Below are 13,589 nucleotides of genomic sequence, written 5' to 3'. Positions count from 1 at the left end.
CTGAGTACCAGGGAATTGAGCCAGAGGGTTAGAGCTCCATTTTTCCCTGGAGCTATATGGTAATTCAGGAAGGCGAAGCTGATATGTCAAGAAGCTGGGCAGCTTCTTATCTAGTCATGGGACTAAGCCAACTGGAAAGGGTGTATAAGGCCTGCCAAGGTGGGTAGAAATGTTCTGGGCAAGTAACTAGAATAGCCAAATCGCAAAAGAAATTATTTAGTTTGCCAATGGGAAAACTAAAAGCACAATGAATTGCCACATTTAATTTGGCCTACCTTTAAGGGTCAAAAGTAAAAGCATTGGCAAGAATGTACAAAATAATAACTTTCACACATGCTGCCTGGGAGAGCAGACTGCTGTAACTACTTTAGAAAAGTTTGGGATTATCCACTCAAGTTGTGTATATGCAACCCAGTGACCTCAAATATGCTATTCTTATATACCCAACAGAATACATGTACACAAAGAGACATATAAAAGAATCTACATAGCAATATTATTTATACTGACCTCAAACTAGAAACATCCCTAATATATATTTAGAGTATAGTGGAGAAACAAATTCTCTAGAGTGATAAAATGGACTACTATGTAGTACTGAAAATAAATAAATTACAGAAAAGTGCAACAACAGGGATGAAGCCGACAATGCTGACTGAGAAAAATAGTCACAAAAGAACACATTCTGTATTATTCTATTTATTGAATTTTCAAACAAGCAGGCAAAACAAAATCATAGTATTTAGGAATGCAATCAATGAAATAATAACTGTAAAAGTCAAAATAGTAATTACATTTATAGGTGGGAATTGGGAGTAGAGATTGCAAGTTTGCAAGAGAGAGACTTCTGACATGCAGCTACATTTAAAATTTTTGAGCTGATGTTGATTACAAGCTTGTTGGTTACAAGTTAGTTACATGTCTTGTAACAACATTTTTGTTCTGTAAACTCTTTTATACATGTTTTGTCCCCCATCTCAAATAATTACTTGTGAAGTAGAATGTGAGGATCCATTGGAATATTTTATGAAAGGCAATCATATGTTGTGGAGACCAAGAATAGCAGCCTATTTAAAAGACCATTAGCAATGCCCAGGTCATCATGAGAGTAAGGTTCTTGTTTTCTTGGAGAGAAGAAAAATGAAAAGAAGAGGAAGAAAGGAAGGAAGGAAAGAAGGAAAACATATTCTTGAAGTACATGAAAGTCTGTATCTTGTGATCTTAGCCACAAGTGTGACATCAGATGGGAAAAAATGTTATATTCAGAAATGTGTTAGAACAGTCAAAAAAAAATATGAGCTACATTGTGAAACAGATGTTATAATTCTGTTTTGTTATGATGATGAAATCGTTATTCTCCCTTAAAAAGGAACTTTTCAAAGAAAAAATTGGTGGTGGGTCTGCATTGTGCCATCTTGTAGAGAAACTAACCCAGCTGAGTCCAAATTTTCTGTGCCTACCCCCTACACTGACCCACACCTTCCACACAAACTATTCTTTGTAAATGCTGTGCCTATATTTTAAATACAGAATAGTTTCACTGAGTCTTCCCTGAAATGATCTGCATAACATTTTGGTATGATCTAAATGGTGTAATCGATAGAAAAGTAGCTGAAGCAAAGCAAGAGAGTCAAGTGTTTTGTTAGACAGTCTGTTTTGAAGCAGGAAGTGTGATTGTCACAATAGGATATAATCCATATGATATTTATTCCTCCAAAAACCACATATTCAACAATAGCTAGAAAATTACAAAAATTAAAGAAAAGTATGCGGATATTATTTAATTGATCCTTTCCTTGCTCAGAACACCTCAAGTATTACTGCTTAAAAATAAGTAATTTTATATGTATTTAAAATCAGTACCATGAGAGAATAAAATATAGCACCCATAGAAACTCAGTGATTATCCTGATCTCAATTTCCTTCCACAGTTGTGAAAAATAATACTGCTTTTAGGTAATCCATATCACAACCACAGCAGGATATCAAAGTCCTTAATTTTTGCTTCTTCTGTCATAGCAGAACTTTAATAATATGAGATAAATTATAATGTTTAAATGCTGATATGCCTCTAATGTAAGTCAGGGGTAGATTAAACTTATTCTTCTCCTTCAGAGCAAAAGCACTATAAGTCTCCCATGGAGAAAAATTACAAATAATATATGTACATACTCGATCCTTAGAGAAAGAACATAACTGCCCACTCTAAGTGTGGGTTTTGCATAGTGACTTTCTTCCAAAAAGTACAGTATGGAAAGGGGGATGGGGAAAGTAATTTTGCAGCAGAGAAACTGGCAAATGTGTCTAGCCAGCTGACTAAGGTTGATATCAATGGTTTCATTGACAGTGTGCAACCTTGATATGATAGCATGAGATGGAACTTCATCTTTGTGGTATCCCTCCCAAAAACATATACTCTCGTCATATTATGAGAAAAACATTAGAAAATTCCCAGTTGAGGGATAGTCTGCAAAATTCCTGACTAGTAATCCTCAAAACTGTCAAGGTCATCAAAAACAAAGAACATCTGAAAACCTGTCACAACCAAGATGAGCTCAAGGAGACATGATTAATAAATGTAATGTGGTATCCTGGATAGAGCCTTCAAATAGAAAAACGTTATGGCAAAACTGACGCAATTTGAATAAAGTATAGAGTTTAGGTAATGACAATGTATTAATATTTTCCGTTAATTGTGACAAATGTACTATATTAACTTAAGAGTTAATAACAGGGAAAATTTTGTGTGGGGTTTAAAGAACTCTTTGAACTATCTTTGCAATAATTCTATAGGCCTAAAATTGTTCTAAAATTAAGATAATTTTTTAAGATAATTTTAAAAATAGGTATAGTTTTTCCCAAGTCCAGACTTTTCCTTAGGGCTTTGCCATGTGCAGGAAGTGGAAGTGGTCCTAAGGAGGTGGGCATGAGAAGGATTCACCAAGTCTATCGGCCGTGGTCATCGAAGGTCTTTTCCAAACTCCCTGAAACTTCGAATTTTCTTTCACTGTCCTGAAAATGAGGACACTGAACAAGTGTCTCTATAAGAAATTAAAATATAATTTTATTTTAAAATAGAATAAAAAATATTTTGTAACTCTAATGGCACCTAGTTAGCATTAAGTAGAAGAGCATAAAAAGACAGCAATTCCGTTTGAACTCTCCTTATAGAATGTACTTTACAATTTGACTTTCTCAACTAATTAAAATCTTTTATGGATCCCCTGAGACTCACAGACCTGTCCTAATCTGCTAATTAGGAGGCAGCAATGTGCTGGCTAGGTTTTTTGGAGTGCCTGCCCTGAGCAAGTGTTTAGTACCAAGTGTTTCCCTTGGGGCTGTCTACAAATAAATTTTAATGAACAAGATATTATCTGTAGTGCTCCTATGAAGACCTGATGAGCACTGTTAGTTTAAGAAAAAGCACATCAGCTCGGTGCTTTGTGACCACCTAGAGGGGTGGGAGGGAGGGAGACGCAAGAGGGAAGAGTTATGGGAACATATGTATATGTATAACTGATTCACTTTGTTATAAAGCAGAAACTAACACACCATTGTAAAGCAATTATACTCCAATAAAGATGTAAAAAAAACTCCAGTGTACAAAAAAAAAAAAAAAGAAGAAAAGAAAAAGCACATTTTCATTGATATCCATTGGCTTGATTTAGAAAAAGGAACAAGAAACTCTGCACTGGGAACTAGGAAATCAAAGGCATCAGCTTAATTCTATGACTACAGACTTTTTTATTTTTTTCTCAAAGATTCAGTGTTCTCATCTGTAAAATGAGGGGATTGAACTAAATATTAGCAAACTGGGAGCAAACTGGGAACCCTGAGATCACATGGGTGTCAACTTATAATATTCTACATTTGACAAAGATTTTTTTTTTTTTCAGTATGTGGGCCTCTCACTGTCGTGGCCCCTCCCGTTGCGGAGCACAGGATCCGGACGCGCAGGCTCAACGGCCATGGCTCACGGGCCCAGCCGCTCCACGGCATGTGGGATCTTCCCAGACCGGGGCACGAACCCGTGTCCCCTGTATCGGCAGGCGGACTCTCAAACACTGCTCCACTAGGGAAGCCCTGACAAAGATTTTAAATTGGTAGATTTAACTCAATAATATAAATTAGACAATTTTCTTGAAACATTGGAAGATATGGTATTATTGGCTTCATTTCTCCATGTGACAACAACCAGCTGAAATTGGGTAGTAGCACAGAAGGGTTATGATGATGCACTGTTCAGAGTCCCTCTTTGCAGTTGACATAACCATCATACCTCTTCACCCTGCATTCAGTCTCCACTGGGAATGTCAACTGCTGACAGCTCATAGTTGTGTCCCATATTCAGAATTGCCCTTGACCAGCTGCAAGGAACTATCTAACTCAAGACTGTATTCCCTCCCAGTAAGGGCCCTTAGCTATTGACTGGCTCCTTTACATTAGTTGAAGACAATTCTAAGGGGCCATCCCAGCCCCTCAGAACTCTCCATGTAACCAGATGATATCTTTGCTCAGCCCTGCCTTCCTCATTTTCTTACAAATGCATCTCTTAAGAGCACACCCCTGTGAACCTACATGTCATTCTCTTCCTCAGAGTCTGTTTCCAGGGATCCAGTGTAAGGCATGCATCTCCAATTTGCCCAAATTGCCACCACACACTAACTTTTCCTAGTTATAGAAACTAAAGTTCCATTTCTATTTATCAACACTCTCCCACTCTTGTTTTCCTCATAGTAAAAAAAAAAAATTAAAATATCCATATTCAAGTTTCTATCACATATGAGAAAATTAAAGGCAAGAGGGTCACAAGACTCTATATTCATCATTCTTCACTCATGCCTAGAAATTTGAATTTATAATTCCGGGAATGGATGTTTTCTCAGATCCTTTCCAGGGCAACTATTCTGTGTTATAAGATCCCATGCCATGTTTTTCTTGCAAGTAAGAGCAATTTTTATACAAAGAGTTGACTGTAACTGTGGAATTTCAAGACTAAGCAAGAGGCAACAGCCTACTTGCAGAGTCAGGTAAGAGCAGAGTAAGAACAGAGTCAAGGTTGAGCAGTAGCATCTAGGATCATAAAGAATAAGCACAGGGGATATTCTATACGACAATTGTTTCAGTACTAATTACATAATACAGCTGGAACATATTTTCTCTTCCTTCTATATTATATAAGATCAATGAAAATTAATAAACGACCTGGTAATATAGTCCAAAGATAGAGCCCTTGCTATATCCAGTAACTATGTCTCTAGCCCATTAGTACTCACTAACATTTTATCAAATAATTTTTTAAATAATTTATTTATCCTATTATTATTATTATTATTTGTCTGTGCTGTGTGGCATGTGGGATCTTAGTTCAACAACCAGAGATCGAACCCAGGCCCCCTGCATTGGGAGCATGGAGTCTTAACCAGTGGGCCACCAGGGAAGTCCCTCAAATAATTTTTAAATATGAATGCACATTACATTTTGACAACAGCCATGTCAGGAAGGTATTTTTAGCCCCACTTACAGATGAAAAATCAGAAGTTCGGAGAAATCAAATCTCTTGTACAGCTGGTAAGTAGCAAAGCAGGGGCTGGGTGTGCAGATCCCAACCTTATACTATTTGACTCATTCTCAGTCATGAAAAATACAATTCATGGGATGCTAGCGTTCATCAGAATCACTTTGGAGTTGTCAGAATTTTCCAGACTCAGTGTCAGTATATGAATGACCAAACTGACATTGTGGCAAATCTTAGACCTTGTGGCTTTATTTCTTCTCCACGTGTCCAGTCTAGTATATGGGGAAGTTTGGTTGGCCATATGAGATTTTCTTTATAAGTTCTACAGTTCTGTTCAAATATAAGACATTATCATTACCACTCTTTCTAATCTGCTCAAAATAATTACATAAAGCCAGCTCCAAGAAGAGTTTATTCTAGGACTGAACTCATTGCCTGGAAACAGTACTAGTTTCCTCATATCTTTGGCAAAATTTAGAGAGAAAAAATTGGACCAAAAAAGCTAGAATAAGAAACTCTCTGTACAACAAAACACAAACATATATACATATATGTGTTCCAAATAAGTGAATAAATAAATCTATATATATAGAAATAAAGATATCTAAACATATATATATATATGTTTGTATATAATATATTATATACATGTTTTGTTATACAGAGAGTTTCTTATTCTGGGTCCAGGCAATGAGTGCCCTCCTAGACTAAACTATTCTTGGAGCTGACTACATTATATATATATATATATATATATATATATATATATATATATATATATATAGAGAGAGAGAGAGAGAGAGAGAGAGAGAGAGAGAGAGAATATTTCAAATTGAATATATGTATCTATTATTATGTATGTATATATTTATATATTTTCATATATGTATGTATATATTTTTACATGTTACCTATGAATATATATTTATATATATGATATATATTTGTATATATGTATCTGAATGAGCAAATCAGATTAGATAGTGCTACCCTCAAAAATGTTTATCACAGTTTTATTCAGAGTAGTGAAAAACATAAAATGATCCAAATGTTTGGCATAAGAGAATGAGTTTGTAAATCATGTCACACCCACAAAATAGATTATCATGTAGTCCTTAAAATTATATTTATGAAGAAAACTTCATGACACGAGCAAAGAGAAAATGATAATAGAAAAAGGAAACATGAAATTTGTGCAAACTATGTGATTTCAACTTGTTTAAAGAGCAATTAATAAAAAGCTAGAAAGAAATGACCAATTTCTTGTATACCCTCAGTATCCTTACCTTTAAAGAGTTATAATAACCTATTTCATCAGGCTGCTGAGAGAATTAAAGGAGCCAGGGAGGCAATATGGTGGAGTGGATGTATCTTCAGGGTCCTAACAGGAAACATAGCACTTTCAAATTGGGTAATTAGAGATAATTTGAAAAGGAACTACTTACCAAAATGCTTCAAGGGTATAAGAAAACACAAAGGAGGGGCTTCCCTGGTGGCGCAGTGGTTGAGAGTCCACCTGCCGATGCAGGGGACGTGGGTTCGTGCCCCGGTCTGGGAGGATCCCACATGCCGTGGAGCGGCTGGGCCCATGAGCCATGGCCGCTGAGCTTGCGCGTCCGGAGGTTGTGCTCCGCAACGGGAGAGGCCACAACTGTGAGAGGTCCGCGTGCCGCAAAAAAAAAAAAAAAAAAAAAAAAAAAAACACGTGGGCAGTCATAGACAAGGCTGAAAACTTTGAAATTATAAATGTTGAGGCTCCCTTGCCAGTTGGGGTATAACCAACCACCCGGTCAGGAGACAATCTTCCATCATTCTCTTGCATTTCCACATGCCTTATGAGCAGAGACACTGACTACCTTTGTTCCAGATTATTTTTCAATGGATATATATATCTATATAGTGAACAGCCTTGGAAGATAGAGATAGTGTTTCTTTTTGGAGAAAAAGGCAGGAATACTTACTATCTTGTATGATAAAGTTAATGTCTCCTGCTAGAGCAAAAGGCAAGCAGGTTTGCTGCTGTGAATGATTTGAGTTCTCAGAACTCACAGTTCTTCTCCTATGCCTCAAACCACTGCTTGAACATGTATCATTTGTTCCTCTTCCCATCACCAGGGGACTAGAACAAGAAAATGTTAAAACTCTGATAATTGCTATTGTTGTGGGTAATAAAGCCTTTTGTGCCTGACACAGGAATCTCCTGTCTTCTGCCCACCTCCATGGGCAGGCAAACTTGTTAGCTTGTAAATGAGGTAAAATCTCTGACAGTTACCAGTTCTAGATAATTTTATCAACAAAGATGAGATGCTGATAGAGGTATGGCTTTCTAGAAGGGGAAAAACGAGGATCTTTCAAGTCAATAAATGAGATTTGAGGCAAGCCCATGGGGATTGGTAATATTGGGTTGGCCAAAAGTTTTGTTCGGTGTTTTCCATAAGATGGCTGTAGTAGCACTTAGTTGTCTTTAACTTCATTCAAAACAGTTTTGTCAGGTTGTATTGTGACAGCTGTCATACCAGCTTGCATTAAAAAAAAAATCAAAATTGGTGAATTTTTGTGTAGCCATTTTAATATTGAAGGTGGAAGAAAAAAAGCAATATTTTCAGCATATTATTCTTTATTATTTCAAGAAAGGTAAAAAAGCAACTGAAACGTAATAACAAGATTTGTGCAGTGTATGGAGAGGATGTCATGACTGATCCAAAGTGTCAAAAGTGGTTTGTGAAGTTTCATGCTTGAGATTTCTTGCTGGACAATGCTCCACGGTTGGGTAGACCAGTTGAAGTTGATAGCAATTGAATCGAGACATTAATTGAGAACAATCAATGTTATACAACGGGGGAGATAGCCGACATATTCAAAATATCCAAATCAAGCGTTGAAAATCATTTGCTCCAGCTTGGTTATGTGAATCGCTTTGATGTTTGGGTTCCACATAAGTTAAGGGGAAAAAAGCCTTCTTGACCATAGGTCTGCATGCGACCTCTACTTAAACATAATGAAAATGTTCCGTTTTTAAAACAAATTGTGACAGGCAATGAAAAGTGGATATTGTACAATAATGTGGAATGGAAGAGATCGTGGGGCAAGTGAAATGAGCCACCACCAACCACACCAAAGGCCGGTCTTCATCCAAAGAAGGTGATGCTGTGTATATGGTGGGATTGGAAGAGAGTCCTTTATTATGAGCTCCTTCCGGAAAGCCAAACGATTAATTCCAACAAATACTGCTCCCAATTAGACTGAAAGCAGCACTTGACGAAAAACGTCCAGAATTAGTCAACAGAAAACACATAATCTTCCATCAGGATAGCGCAAGACCAAGTGTTTCTTTGATGACTAGGCAAAAACTGTTACAACTTGGCTGGGAAGTTCTCATTCATCCGCCATATTCACCAGATATTGCAACCTTCGGATTTGCATTTATTTCGGTCTTTACAAAATTCTCTTAATGGAAAAAATTTCAATTCCCTGAAAGACTGTAAAAGGCACCTAGAACAGTTCTTTGCTCAAAAAGACAAAAAGTTTTGTAAAACCGATAGCTAGTGGGAAGCAGCCACATAGAACAGGGAGATCAGCTCGGTGCTTAGTGACCACCTAGAGGGGTGGGATAGGGAGGGTGGGAGAGAGGGAGACGCAAGAGGGAAGAGATGTGGGGATGTATGTACCTGTATAGCTGATTCACTTTGTTATAAAGCAGAAACTAACACACCATTGTAAAGCAATTATACTCCAATAAAAGATGTTAAAAAAAAAGTTTTGGGAAGATGGAATTATGAAGTTGCCTGAAAAATGGCAGAAGGTAGTGAACAAAATGGTGAATACGTTGTTCAATAAAGTTCTTGGTGGAAATGAAAAATGTGTTTTTTATTTTCACTTAAAAACTTAAGGAAACTTTTGGCTAACCCAACACATATGTTGACCAAATCGTACTGTCAACCACACAATAACCGTTTTTCCAATTCATTGTTGTAACTGTCCTCCAGGTGGCAGTATTTCCTCACCAATATGGTGGTCAGTCTCAGGACCACCACACTGTAAAAACTAGTACTAACATTTGTCCTGGGGGTGGGGGGTCGGACAGAAGTCTCTGACGCCCTTCAGAAAACAGTTACAGAGAAACACACCTAAACCAAGAGTGCAAGAAGGGAAATCTATGATCACTACTGGCCGAAGACAGGTGAATCATTAGAACTTTGGTTGGTTTGCCTGAAAGATGAGGGAGTGGAACGTGTAATATAAAGAAGGTAACAGCTAGGTTATTTTAGGATTCAACCCCTCCTGCAGTCTATCATGTTAACCTTCAATCCACTTGCAGAAGTCACCAAAAGTTCTCCAACACTTTTGCAGTAGATATTGGCTGCTTTAAGAAACCTTTGACCTTCAGATTTCCCTGAGGAAAACCCCCATGGTAAACCATAGATGAGGCACTGAATACTAAGTTCGTACTGATACGGATTGAGTTTAACTGTAGATGAAGATGACCCACTAGAGAGTGAGAAACTGACTCAAAGAAATCCAGATAAAATTTTGCTGTCAGTCTCACCACCCTGGAAATCTTAGCTTGCCCTTATGTAAAAACTAGGCAATAACTGAAGAGGAAGAGTTGTTCTCATGACAATAGGAAAGAAAACACCTCAGATTTTAAGGTGGACTGTGTTAAAAATAAATAACCACTGTGCCAATCAAACCCATGACAGCCAAATGCGACAAAGCCCAGAGCCCCAGCCAGAAAGCAATGTGACTTTGGCTGCTGAGTCAAAGGGTCCCCAAAGTAATAAAGACCTTGCTGCCCCATATAGAGCTGTGAGTAAACTGAAAATATTGACAGTTTGTGTGGCTGAGTTGCAAGCAGCAGCAATATTGCTGGAAATCAGATGAAAATATGACTGGTTTACTGGTTAGAGCCCCTCTCTCCCTCTGTCACCCTTTATCCCAAGTTCAGTTAATTTAAGAAGAAAGATGATTAAGGGGCAAGCTGAAATCTCTTGTACCAAGAGAAACCAGAGACTCTAAGCACCCATTTGAGTATGCTTGGGAACTCTGGCGAAGGGAGGAATTGAAACTTAACTTCCCATCACAATATAGTCTGGAGGAACCTTGATTTTCTTGATGTTTAGCATAGTATTTAAGTTTAGACTTTGGATTCAATCAGATCTTTAACTAGCTGTTTGACCTTGAGTAAATATTAAACCCTCTATGTATCACTTTTCCTCCTTGTAAACTGAAAACATTAATAGTACCTATTTTATAGGATTATTGTGAAGATTAAATGTGATAATGTATATAAAGCTCTTATCATGTTGTCTGGCATACAATATAGTCTCTTTTCAATCATTATTAGCTATTGCTGTCATGTATATAAAATGTGTTATGGATATAGCATCATAATCATTTTGCCATTGATAGTTATGCAAAACAAAGTCTCCTAACACTGCTATAATAAAAATGCAGTTTGTACTACAAATTATCATGTGTAAAATTAGTATAACTATAAACTCCAAAGATTTAGTGCAGACATTTTGTTAATACTTAAGTTTACATATGAATATAAATTTAGACTCCCTGGGAATGAAAAATTAGGATTTAGATCAATTTATATTCAAATATAGACAAAATATTGGAGGAAAAAAGCAAGTTGCCAATTATAATTGATAATATAATAGTATTTATATACATATAGAAAATTATCCTGAGAAAGAGTAAGAGATGATGCAAGTCTGCATGTATATATATGCAGTCTAAAAAGATATGCTGTAGATTTTAACTGGCTATCTCTGGGAATAGAACTAAGAAATATTTGTACTTTCTTTTTTATTGTCTTATAACTGTTTACTTTACAACAAGCATGGTTCATATACCAAAAAATGCAATGCTTTTTTCATTGTGGAAAAAGTAAATTTTTATATAGTGTACATCTCTCTGAAAATTGAACAGTAAGCGAGATGATAAGTGTTCAATATATAATACACCTTCTATTATTTTTCATATATTTCTGCTATATAACTCCCCAAATCCTCTGAATACCCAGAACACGTATAATCCCAATGTAATAGATAAAGAAAGGACTGAGAAATATTTAGATTACACTTTCTTATGTAATCCTCAAAAGAACCTCAAAGACTTTTATTAACATGCACAAGGTCAGGACAAGCACAAGGATTCCTGTTCCTGAATGCTTGTCCAACACTTTTTCCATTACTTCACAAGGATCAGTTTATCAGAAGTTTACATGAAGGTGCAGTGAGAAGAACAGAGGAAACTGACATGTCCAGGTACAAGTTGCTGTGTTAACATGTTGTTAAACAGAGAGGAGATTTGGGAAGAAGAAGTCAAATCAGCTGTGACCCACCGACTCCCTTAACCGGTGAGATACTCCTGAGAGAAATAAAAGAAGGCAGGACATCTAGTCTAACATCCTTGCCAACAATTTTCTGCACCTCTAGGTAAATAGAATGATAATATTTAGTAAAAGGAAGATCTTTATTCATAGAATATTCTTTACAGGAAGCCCATGGCTTAGGATTGCTTGTAGTTAATAAACCCAGAATCTACAGATTTACGAAGCTTGGACAATATTACATAAGCAATGGTATAAAACGGAGAGAACTAAAATCCTTCTGCTGTGTGAGGGGATAATCTCTCACTTGGAGACCATGTCAACTCTGGCCAGAGGGCACATGTCAGAGCACATGTCTTATGCAGGAACAAAAAGGACCTAGGAAGCCACCCTTCATGTCCCAGACTTCTCCCTACTTTGTCTGAGCCTCCCAAATATCTTTAAGATTAATAACAGGCAATATTTTTGGTTCATGTGAGTCAGATTCAAAAATAAAATCCTTTGCTTTAGCTCAAAAAGAGTGTTAAAAGAACTAACAAACAAAAATATGTACTTAGCAATACATTTCTCCAAATAACAGGTATGATTTAAAAATGCAAGGGGAAGTGAATATTAACTTACCATGTGCCAGGAGCTTTCCCTATGTTACTTCCCTATACTACCTACCATGTGAGGTAGGTAGAATCATTCCCAACTTCTTATAAAATAAACAAGACATAAAGAATTTTTTTACATGTGCAATTATTCTCAGCTACTAAGTCAGGAATCTGGTGTTCCCACCTAGATCCAACTCTCCTCTACTTCCTGCTGCCTCCTAGGAGGAAGTTAAGTCTCTGATTACCCTTTTCATGGGTTGAGTTTAAGAAGCAGTTCTCTAGGCTTCCCTGGTGGCGCAGTGGTTGAGAGTCCACCTGCCGATGCAGGGGACACGGGTTCGTGCCCCGGTCCGGGAAGATCCCACATGCCGCGGAGCGGCTGGGCCTTTGAGCTATGGTCGCTGAGCCTGCGCATCCGGAGCCTGTGCTCCGCAGCGGGAGAGGCCACAACAGTGAGAGGCCCGTGTACCACACACACAAAAAAAGAACCAGTTCTCTACTTTAGAACCTGATGTGAAATCCCAAATATATTAAAAAACAATAATTTCCAGGTTTGGCGGCCCTGTACTTATACCCTTCTAAGCTTCATATGTTCAGTAACTAACTTCATTGCCTTTGCTTAGATGTCCAGCAGTAGGGTCCAGGACTCAGGCAGATGAAACGATTCTTCATCTAATAGAAGTTCCTTTGATGACACTCAGCACCCTCTCTTGGAAAAGTCACTTTTAATTACACTTTGACATTTATTTTACTTTACACCAAAAAAACTAAATAAATAAACCTCATGACTTTTAATGAAATGGATATGGCTTTTGCCCTGGTAGTAGGTCAAAATTGAAAGTCATCTATGAAACTTTTCAAAGAGTTTGAATGAAATTACTTCATGTTTCTTCAGCTAAAACTAAAGAAACTGAAGTGATACTTCAGTGCTCCATAAATAGAATGTTTTCTTCTTTTTTGACATATGATCCAAGGGGATTTATAATGCTTCTGCAGAAAAATGAATTCTAGAGAGGCTGAGACGATGAATAGTTACAAGTAACAGTGTTTTCCTTTTCATGTTATTCCCAGTTACTCCTAATTCTGCATAAATAAATATTCCTAGGAACAGAAGGGCAGTGAAAGAGTAGGAGCA

This window comes from Mesoplodon mirus (genome assembly GCF_964341445.2).
Source record: "Mesoplodon mirus genome assembly, chromosome: 6".
Lineage (NCBI taxonomy): Eukaryota > Metazoa > Chordata > Mammalia > Artiodactyla > Ziphiidae > Mesoplodon > Mesoplodon mirus.
The sequence above is the reverse complement of the archived record's forward strand: the minus strand, read 5'-3'. Positions refer to the sequence as shown.